General features: G+C 44.7%; 1 non-coding gene across 1 annotated transcript; it reads right to left on the bottom strand.

Annotated features, from left to right (window-relative positions):
* Positions 1-6,723: 6,723 nt before the first annotated feature.
* Positions 6,724-6,795, bottom strand: Trnac-gca (transfer RNA cysteine (anticodon GCA)). The gene has a single exon. It is a non-coding gene; the product is annotated as a tRNA-Cys (tRNA).
* Positions 6,796-9,255: the final 2,460 nt, after the last annotated feature.

Below are 9,255 nucleotides of genomic sequence, written 5' to 3'. Positions count from 1 at the left end.
TTCAAAGCTAATAAAATCATATTACATAGAAAAAAAGAATAAATCTTAAAAAGTACGGTCTTTAAAGGAGTGCTGACCAGAGGGACTAGCAGTCAGAACACTGAATCAAAAGAGAGCATTGTCCCCTGGTGCCGTGGTTGGGGGTGGGAGCTCCCTTTGCCTGCTTTTGACGGGCTACTGGTGCGGTGCTGGTTGCTGGCCTATGCCAGCCAAAAACCCAGTTTAGGACTGGGGATACAACTTAGGGGTAGGGTGCCTTTCTAGGATGTGAAGTCTCCAGGCTCAATCCTCAGTACTATATAGGGAATCGTTGGAGAATTTTAAGTTTGTAGCACAGCAAGTAGCAGGTGAAGGTTCCCAGATCTGACCCAGTCGAGTTAAAACCCTTTTCCTGACAGGGGTTGCTCCTCAGCGCATTTCTCCTATCCTGTCAGTCACCTTTGTGCTTCTAAAGGATACCTAAAAGAGAGAGTGTAAAATAATGTATATTGACTCTGGTCCACATCTCAGAGGTTTCAGTCCATGGTCTGTGGTGAGATGGAGCACAGTGGTAGAGAGAGAGGATGTGAGGGGGGAGAGTGGTCCTCCTCACCACAGGCAGGAGCAGGGAAAGCCAGAAAGAGGCAGGACACAAGGAATAGCTTTCTAGTCCATGTCCCAATGGTCTACTCCCTCTCTGAAGCCCCATCTCCGAATGCCTAGCTTCATCAATAATACATAATAGTGTGACCCCACCAGTTGATTAACCATTGATGAAGTGAGACTTCTCATAATGGAGTCAGTTCCCGAAAGCCCCACCTTCGAACATTGCTGTGTTGGGTTTTTTTTTTAGAAGTTTTATTTCCTTTTTGTGCATGTAGATGTGTGCTTGTATGACTTTATGTGCATATGTAGGAAGTGCCCATGGAGGCCAGAACAGAGCATTGGATTCCCTGCGACTGGAGTTAGAGACCTGTTTGCCATCATGTGGGTGCTGGGACTGCACGCACATCTTTTGTGATAGTAAATGCTCTTAATCACTCAGCCATCGCTGCAGCCTCCAACACATGAGCCTTTCAGGAAATCACATCCAAACCATGGCACCAATGTTACTGCAGCAAAACATCTTAGACTGAACAGTAAGTCTTACTCATTGGTAGGCAAGGAAGACTGGCAATCCACCATCAGTTGCTTAGATACCCAATTTCCAGCCGTTACATTCCTGAGAGTTCTCTTACTAATCTGAACATCTGCTCCATCCACACATACTGAACCCAACAGATTTAAGCCTCTTCCTCTTCTAGTCAGCACTTGGTGGGTTTTGGGGGAAGGTGTGGGGACCATGGTTGAGGTAATTAGTCACCTTCACAACAATAACATCCAATTACTTGATACAAAGCGGAATCACATGCGTGCTAAGCATCACTTTCCTTCTCATAGTTCACCCCCGTGGACGCCATTCAGTAGGTCGAGGCTGTGCTTAGCTGGCTCTGCCTCAAGCTGCGGTCCATCTGCATTCCTCTTCTCTTTGGGCTATGGTTTTGGCCTGCTTCATGTTCATGAGGGGGGAGTGGCAGCTGGCAATGCCAGAAATGCAAGTGAGGAAGCCTGACTGGATGAACAGGTTTCCAGACTGCTGGGCACTCTCTACCATCCCAGGCTTGGACCGGGAAGTGTGTTCCACCTCTGATCAGAAGGTCTGGGCAGAAATAGTAGAGATCTGGGGCTCAGAGCTTATTTGCCACGCTCTCCTCTTGCCTAGGCCCACGTGCCCAACATGCTCACTGCCACTTACTGCTCCCAGCCCAGCTTCCAATCACAGCTCAGGATTTTGTGTTTCACATTAAATCCTATTGAGTTTGATAGTTAATCTCAGTTGTCAACCTGATGGAATGCAGAACCACTGTGGAAACAAATACTGGGCAAGTCTGTGAGGATTTCCTAGGTCCAATTAGTAAGCTAGGAACACCCACCCTAATGTGGGGGGGGGTGCCATGCCTAGGTCTAGGATCCTGAACTAAAGTAAAAGAGAAAGCTAACTGAACAGAAGTATCTAATTTTACTCTGACGGTGGACAGTAACTGAGCCACACATTCCGACTGTGATACCATCCCCACTAACAAATCTTTCTCTTAAGCTGCCTTTGTAAGTTCTTTTGTCCTAGCAACAAGAGAAGTAATACCCAAGGCTTCTTTGATTCATTTGATTCATGAACTCAATAGACAAGATTTTGGTTTCCCCTAAATTCCAAATCTGAGGACCTGTAGTACAGACTTTCAGTAGCACAGTTATATCCAAATACTGGGAAATGGTAGGAATGTACATGGCCTTAGAAACTGGCTATAAAAAACAACCAAACCGCAAATATACAGTTGGGAATATAGATACATTGGGAGAGTGCTTGACTAAAATGCATGAAGCCCTGAGTTGAAACCCCAGCACCACATAAGCCTGGTGAGGTAAGGAAGAAAGTAGAGACAAGAGGGTCAGAAGTTCAAGGGCATCCTTGGCTATACAGGACATCCTATGTCAAAGACAAAAAAAAAAAAAAGAAAGAAAGAAAGGAAGGCAGAAAGGAACAAAGAAAGAGGAAAAGAAGTTCTACTACAGGAAGAAGCACGTGTTTCTCTGTTACTGCCAGTTCCGTGTGTCCTCTTGTTCACGTCACTTTGCGCACTTCCAGCCTTTCACTTCTTAACACATGATAGACTAACCCCAAAGTAACAGAGCAAAGCATACCCCAGAATTAGAAATTTTCCTTTATTAGATCCTTGCTTTGCCACACAGGAGTGGTTCGCTCCATCATTCTACATGACTCTTGGCTCTGCCATCTTAAAACATTCCTTTCCCACCATCCTTTAAAATACCTGAAAATATCACTAGAAATACGTGATTTCTGATGGCCGCGAAGGTATCTTGCCTGTCTCTCAAGTGTGTAATGTCTCTGACACAGCAGTCCTTCTTATTTCCTTTGGAGCGGTTTGCTCACACTTCTGGAAATACAGCTTGAAGGGATGGAGAAAACACTAAGATACTGAGGTTGACTAGAAGGCAGTTTCTAGAGTCAGTTAGCTCGTGGTGGCTCTGAGTTAACACAGGACTTACCCTTCTGTGAATTCCCATAGCATAGAGTTAGGGGAGACACTGAAACAGCAGCCCCACCCTGTAAGAAGTAGACCATAGGGCACAGACTGGGCATACATCTTGTCCCAGCGCCTTCCTGTAGTCCTGTTTTCCAGCCACCATGATGTCAGCTGTTCTGCTCCGCACATGCTTTCCACCCCTGCCGTGAGAGCAGAAACCCTGTGATCATAAGCAGAACCCACCTTCCTCCTTTAAGATGCCGTCCTAGGGTATCTGGCACAGCAGCACCGAAGCCTGGCTAATACAGGCTCTCAGGAAACTCGTGGGCTGCTTATGAATTTGGTTCCATTCCCAATAGCTATCACCACACTCCTCTTTGATACTGCTTTTCCCTGGCTCAATTGCAAGTATTTGGGCACATCTGGTCCTTATGGGACTGCACCCTTCCTCTTCCGAGGAATACCTGTCCAGTGAGAAAATCTAGCTCCTGCCACCTTGGTGATGTCAGTAGTCTTGATAAAAAGCTTTTAAGTCACCCAGTTGTGTTGGTCCTTTAGCTGAGGTTGTGTCTATGGAAGGTGCCAAGTTTCCTTCCTCTTAAACTAATATGGGGATTTTGGACAGATCAATTTTATTTTCCTAGCTATGCAATTTCTGAGTAATCCATATCATCCTTGAATTCTGCTTATAAAGCAGTTCTCATCTGAACTCAGATTTTTTTTTTTGGAGACCCCTTGTCAAATGCAGCCTAGAACAAGTAACTCATGCACTGAGCCTTTTGCCCAACATCCCTTGCCTGCTCTGTTGTTGGAGGTAGCTCATTCTTTCCTGGCTGCCCAGACTCAAAACAATCACACAGAAACTATATCAATTAAATCACTGCTTGGCCTATTAGCTCTAGCTTCTTATTGGCTAGCTCTAATATCTTAAATTAACCCACTTCTATTCATCTGTCTATCACCACGTGGCTGTGGCTTACTGTCAAGTTTCTGGCACATCTGTCTCCGGCGGCTTCATGGCTTCTCCCTGACTCCGCCTATTCTCTCTCTATATATCTTCCAGCCTGGCTATATTCTGTTAACCCATTGGCCAAAAGCAGCTTCTTTATTCATTAACCAATAAAAACAACACATATACAGAAGGACTTCCCATACCACTGCTCTGCACCATCAAGGACACCCTCTGCTTTCCAGGCTTTCACAGGCTGCTGTCTTCCTGCTCTCAACATAGCTTCCTCCCCATTCCTGCAGCTGAAGGAACAGATTGCTTGCCATGCCCTGCTGCACAGGAAGTCGTGTATTTTGGGATTTGTCCCAGAAAGAACCCCTCCATCAACCCATTCCAGCATTTGGCAGTCTTATTCACAGTGATGTTGCATAACAAGCCATGGGGAAATCTGGTGTCACAAAATACACCCATCTGCCTTGGTGCCTGTGAGTCTGCAATTGGGATGTGAATAGAACAATCTAGACTGGGCTTTTTATTGACCAAAAAGCGTGACACGGAGAGAGGCTTGACAAAATGAGTTTGTTCAGAAACAGAAGAGAAATTAGAATCCAGGATACCCAGGGTCTGACAACCCACAGGCACACTCAGGCGAGCAAGAAAAGATGAGGTTGCATACACTGTTTGAAACAATTGTCCAATTATCAGAGACAAGGGTTGGTGATGAGGTGGTGCCTGCCCACAGCTTAACAGGTAGACACAGGACAGGCATCTGTAATTCCTGTGTAGTTTCTGGGTAAGGTTTCAGTGTGCTTTATACATGGTTGTGGATTCAGAAAGTCCTTGTCACACCTCTAGACATGGGTGTGTGTGTGTGTGTGTTTGTGTGTGTGTGTAGGTCATGAAACTAGAAAAGTGATTATGAGGGGGAGGAAATGATCTTAATGAAGGGGTGAATGGAGTAATGGGACACATAATGAGAAAGAAGGAGCTGGGAGTAATTTGAGAATGAATGAACAGAACCTGAGTAGGAATGGGGATGGAGGTAGGGAAGGGAACAAAAGTGGACAAAGTGTAAGGACTCACATGTATGGAGTCACTACCCTGTGGTGAAACCCTGAACTTTGTATACTAACCCAAAGCTGTAGTTGGAAACAAACAAAACCTTCTCCAGGAGGCTGACCCTTTGTTTGGATGCTTGCTGTTCTCATTTGGCCTTGCTTGGGTCTCACACTCCTACAGAATTATTTAGAGCTTTCTTTGTATCTCTACACTCTGTATAATTCTCCCTGCTTAACCATTGGCCTTTTATCTCCTATTTGACTGTAACTGATTCAACTCACAAGCTTAACGCACAGGATGTAGAAGTTTCTGGCTACCAAGAGAGGGAGAAAGTGTCACAAAGCTCAGAGTATGGACTCAGAGAGGTGAGGAACCAGGTAGAGGTGTGAACTGCCACTCAGTGTGTTAGAGGGACATAGAGAAAACTGACAAAGAAGGGCTGGAGACTCTGCTGTGTGGTGGAATTTCATTTGCATTTTAATAATAAAGGTTGCCTGAAGATCTGAGAGTAAAACAGCCCCACTAGTCAGCCTTACAGACCAAGCGGTGATAACATACACCTTTAATCCCAGTAGCCACACTAGTTCGCCACAGAAACTGGGTGGTACATGCCCTTTATCCCAGCCCTAGAGAGGATTAAAAAAAAATGGGAGGAATCAGCTCTCAGAGACAGTCTCATTCTGAGATTCCCGGAAGCAGAATCACCATTCCACACGGAGGCCAAGATAAAAGCCAGTGGCTGGCTGCTTTGCTTTTTGGATCTTCAGGTTGAATCCCAATTCACTGCTGCCACTGGGGACCTTATTAATGTGAGTAGCCTGCATTGCTACCTGAGGCCATGGCGATTTCTGGGTCTGTGCTGCCACGGAGGGCCATGTCTGGGTCCATGGTCCTACTGTGGTCACCATCTGTGTTGATGTCCATGGGCTGTGTTGATGTCCATGGCCTGTGTTACCACCAAAGGCCATGCAGATGCCCACGGTCTGTGTTGCAGCCTGAAGCCATGTTGATGTCCATTATCCAGACTGCCTCCAAGGGCCATGTCTGGGTCCATGGTCCCGCTACAGTTGGGGGCGGTGTTCGTGGTCTGTACTGTCACCAGGAACCATGTGGAAGCCATGATCAGTGTGTATGCTGGCTGAAAAGAGCAAGGAAGCTACGTTGGCAGTGATATCAATGACTGCAGACACAGTTGAAAAAGAGGGACATAGAAGGCTTCCGTGACAGCCTTACCCTCCCTAGCACCCCTCACTCCCAAAAGTAGCAGCCTATACAGGAAGCTATCAAATAGAACTCTTAAAAAGTGTGATAAGGATGCTGAAGTGTAGCTCTCCATAACTAATGGCTTCTGGCAGGGGGCAGGAGGGGAATGACCCAGTTTTGTTTAAAGATCAGGCCACAGAGAGTTTGACCATGCTCCAGTGAGTATATAGTAACACAGACTGGACTGTAAAAAATTTCTATTTAAAAAAATTGGGGAGGGGAGTCATGAAGGTAGAGGTGGACATGGGAGAACCAGGAAGTGAGTGTAATTGGGGTACATGATATGAAATTCCCAAAGAAAAAATTAAAATATGCTGAAAAAAAAAAGAATGACTGAAGACAATTCTAGTGAGGATGGCTCCAAATTGGGGAGGCAAAAGAAATACCTGAAGGGAGTACCTGGATTTGAACCAGGGACCTCTTGATCTGCAGTCAAATGCTCTACCCCTGAGCTATACCCCCTTGCTTATAAGGAGGTATAATTAGTAGCCTTTACCTGACTGGAATACCATAAACAAGGCAGTTCTATAAGCTGGATGGTGCTGCAGGCCCTCTATGAATTCTACTTCCCTCTTGTGAAAGTGTTCTTCACTACTTCTCATGATGTCTGATTTCAGCCCCCTGGTTTGTTGAGTTATACAACTGAGAATGCCCTTAAACCAGCCAAAGATTTATCTTCAACAGTAGCAATGGTGGAGTATTGACCATATCAGCTGTCCTGGGGTGGATACCTGACAGTCACTACATGCCAGGATCTTCCTCTGCAAGGAACAGTATTTTAGAGCTTTTGACTTGATGTTTATTTAATAAAAAACCAAGTGTTCTGATAATTTGTCAAACATATAGGTACTGTGGGACAATGGTCTTGTACCTTATGAAGATTTGTCACTTATATTGGTTTAATAAAACACTGATTGACCAGTAGCCAGGCAGGAAGTATAGGCGGGTAGAACAGAAGAGGAGAATTCTGGGAAAAGGAAAGGCTCAGTCTGCAGTCATTACCCAGACACAGAGGAAGCGAGATGAGAATGCCTCACTGATAAAGGTACCAAGTCATGTGGCTAACACAGACAAGAATTATGGGTTAATTTAAGATGTAAGAGTTAGCTAAAAATATGCCTAAGCTATTGGCCAAACAGTGTTGTAAATAATATAGTTTCTGTGTTATTATTCATGTCTTGATGGCTGGGAAACAAACAAGCCGTCTCTGTCTACACACAGGCACAATACAGAATTCATGTGAGTGGAATTACGGAGAAGTCCAACTTTTAAGAATGCACTGTTGTTTATATTTTAAATGTTCATATCAAATGTTATTATTAAAAATGATTCCCATGGTGGGTTGGCGGAGCCCGCCATGAGAAAGCTGCTACAAATGATCCCTGGGCGGGCTGGCGGAGCCCGCCATGAGAAAGTGGCTACAGGAGGGCACGCTTCCTTGGCCCACAGTGGCGGCAGGTAACAGACACGTAAACACAGGTAATAGCCATAAGTATTTATTAAGGAAGAGGGAGAAAGAAAGACAGAGAAAAGAGATAAAAGGAGAGAGGAGAGATAAGAGAAGAGAGAGACAGAGAAAACGCGTGCGCACGCTAAGGAAGCAGAAAGAGAGGAAGGGGGTCCCAAGATGGTGACGGGCAGGTCAGAGGTTATGGGAGTGGGCGTGGCTAGGGCAGGGACCAAAAGAATAACATCAAGCATATTGCTTTTGTTAAAAGAAAAATAGTTAGCCAGGTATGGTGGAGATAATAACACTCAAAGACTTAGGCAGAATTCTGAGTTTGAGGTTAGCCTAGACTACTTAGTGAGGTTGTGTGGATTTTTTTTTTATTGTTTTTGCTTTTAGCTCCTTGTAAAACTTGTTCCATTTGTAGATTTGTAGGGATTTTTCTTTAGAGGTAGTCACATAGGTGTATTCAGATGTTGAGATTCGTTGCATCCTGATTTTAATCAGCAAAGAACTCGTGCTGTCTGCATGCTCCTCAGAGGTTATTATTGAAAAGGTGATGGCACACGCATAGGACAGAATGCAACACAAACATGAAAATAAAATAGGTCCTGGGCACAATAAAGGAAGGATAATTGGGTGAGGCCATTTTACAAGCAAAGAGCACTGCTGCTATGTGAATGAGAGCTTAGTTTGGTTTGTTCTTTGTTTTTTTTTTTTATTGTTTTTATTGAGCTCCCCCCTTCCCTTCAACCCTTTCCCAAGGTTCTCATGCAACCAATTTACTCAGGAGATCTTGTCTTTTTCTACTTCCCATGTAGATTAGATCTATGTATGTTTCTCTTAGGGTCCTCATTGTTGTCTAGGTTCTCTGGGATTGTGATTTGTGGGCTGGTTTTCTTTGATTTATGTTTATAAACCACTTATGAGTGAGTACATGTGATAATTGTCTTCCTGTGTCTGGGTTACCCCACTCAAAATGATGTTTTTGAGCTCCATCCATTTTCCTGCAAAATTCAAGATGTCGTTATTTTTTTTCTGCTATGTAGTACTCCATTATGTAGATATACCACATTTTCCTTATCCATTCTTTGGTCAAAGAGCATTTAGGTTGTTTCCAGGTTCTGGCTATGACAAACAATGCTGCTATGAACATAGCTGAGCACATGTCTTTGTAGGATGATTGTCATTGTTTTTTTAATACTTAGCCTGTTTTGGATTTTAGATACAGGGTCGCAGAATGTAACTCAAGTTTTTCTTAAAAAATCCCCCCTCCTCCTTTCTCAGCCCCCTGAAATTATAGGAGTGTGGGGATTACAGGAGTGACCACCCCACTCACCCCCATCACAGGAGTGACCACCCCACTCACCCCCATCACAGGAGTGACCACCCCACTCACCTCCATCACAGGAGTCTCCACCCCACTCACCTCCATCACAGGAGTCTCCACCCCACTCACCTCCATCACAGGAGTC

Source organism: Alexandromys fortis, unplaced genomic scaffold (assembly GCF_014885135.2).
Source record: "Alexandromys fortis isolate MF-2015 unplaced genomic scaffold, M_Fortis_MF-2015_v1.1 scaffold_177, whole genome shotgun sequence".
NCBI lineage: Eukaryota > Metazoa > Chordata > Mammalia > Rodentia > Cricetidae > Alexandromys > Alexandromys fortis.
The sequence above is the reverse complement of the archived record's forward strand: the minus strand, read 5'-3'. Positions and strand labels throughout refer to the sequence as shown.